This window comes from Onychomys torridus, chromosome 5 (genome assembly GCF_903995425.1).
Source record: "Onychomys torridus chromosome 5, mOncTor1.1, whole genome shotgun sequence".
Classification (NCBI taxonomy): Eukaryota; Metazoa; Chordata; class Mammalia; order Rodentia; family Cricetidae; genus Onychomys; species Onychomys torridus.
In genome coordinates, this window is record NC_050447.1 from 96540977 (window position 1) to 96542801 (window position 1825).

General features: G+C 42.1%; 1 non-coding gene across 1 annotated transcript; it reads right to left on the reverse strand.

The window, feature by feature from the left end:
• Positions 1-868: 868 nt before the first annotated feature.
• Positions 869-950, reverse strand: Trnas-gcu. The gene has a single exon. It is a non-coding gene; the product is annotated as a tRNA-Ser (tRNA).
• Between the last annotated feature and the right edge of the window lie 875 nt (positions 951-1825).

Genomic DNA, 1825 nt, shown 5'->3' on the forward strand with positions numbered 1-1825 from the left:
GCTATCTGTCATTTTTTTTCTGCAGGGTGGGGGAATGTATGCTAGGTCACTAGGCAACCTGTGTACAGGTAGATGCCTCTGGTGATAGTTAAAGGGAGATCTGGAACTGGGGGTAAGATTTGGGAAAGGAGATAGTTAAGCTTAATTGGCACATCTGCCAGGCCTTCTCAAATGGGTAGTCTGGATGCTTAAGTCTGTTCTTAGAGAGGACAGAGGTATCTCTGACAAGGTACTTTCCTGTCTGGGGATGGACCTGGCCGGATGCTGCCAATGATGATAATTACAGGGAGGCTTGAACTGGGGTTCTGGCTGTGCATAGCTGTTAGTGCACAAGGTTATCTAAGTATTCCTTTAGTAGAGGGGAAATGGTGCCCAGTAAATGATGGAAAAGCTACAGTAGCACACAAGAAACTCATAGCAGGAAACGGCTGATAATCAAAAGCCAAATATCACCAAGGCTCCTTGAGCCTCAGCTTGACCTCTGGAAGGCCTTTGGCTTTTTCCAGGTATTAGCTTTGTCATAATCAGCTTAAATCCTACTTTGTATATTTCTGCGGCTTGCAACATTCCTCTGCCTTCAATTCATTTGATTCTTAGTGGGAAATAAAAATTTGATGGGACTATGAGGCATGAATCAAATAAGTTGCCTGATAAAATTGAGTTGACAGCAGGAATAAAGATCAAGTGTGATACCAGAGAATGGAAAGATTGGAGGGAATTACTTTTGATGATAAAGAATTAACTTATCAAAAGAGAATGTCCATTACCTAAGATTCCCTTTAAAATTTAAAACAAATTTAAACTCCAAAGTAAAAACAAAACTCCCAAACACTTGGCAGTTAGGACTGATGCAAAACCATCTGACAGTCGATGAGGATGGGATTCGAACCCACGCGTGCAGAGCACAATGGATTAGCAGTCCATCGCCTTAACCACTCGGCCACCTCATCCTGCAAGAAATTGATCTTTATAATTTCTTCTCTCATGAAAGATTCCCAGAAACCTTTTGTATGAGTGTTTTAATAGCCTTCCTCCAGCTAAATCTTCAAAATTGTCTGAGTCAGATATCATAAAGAAGATTTCAAAACCACAACAAAAAGAGAAGTGAGCTTATTTGGCACATATTCAATGGGTTGGACCAGTGCCTGGCACACAGGACTGGACAGGCAAAGCAGTGGTCTTGGCTTGACTCCATTCAGTTCTGGCTGAGTTTGCATTCAAGGGAAGGAACATTCCAGCCTTTCATACAGAGCTTCTTCCAATTCCCTGTTTCTGGGTCTCTATTAACCGGGCTCTTTGCTTCCTTTTCATTCATTTCTCCCCACTGTCACCCCTCCCCACTTTCTGTTCCCTGGATTTGGCATTGATCCTATGGTGGATCAGTGTGAACTTGGTTGAAAAGTGATGTATCTAAGGCAGGACTGGTCCGACGGGGAACTTAGGCTGTTAACTAAAGGATCTCACTGACATTTGAGAGACCATTCTCTCTCCAGGTGAAGGGCGGGGAATATATTTGTGTTCATCGTCTTGGTCATTGGTTATTTCAGTGTCCAAGTAAGCAAGAAAAGAAAACAACAACAAAACGCTAAAAGAACAAAACAGACCCACCCCCGAAATAGTTGAGTTACTGAAGCAATCCAAAGTTAATCCAAAATCGAATCACTACAATTAAGGTGAACAGGTATTTTCATCTAGTTAAACCATTGCAGTTAATAATCAGTTTTCTAAAGGAAAAGAATTCAAGCTGGGAGTGGTGGCTCATACCTATAATCCCAATAACTGGAAAGCTGAGACAGGAGGATTGCCATGAGTGTGAGGCCAGTCT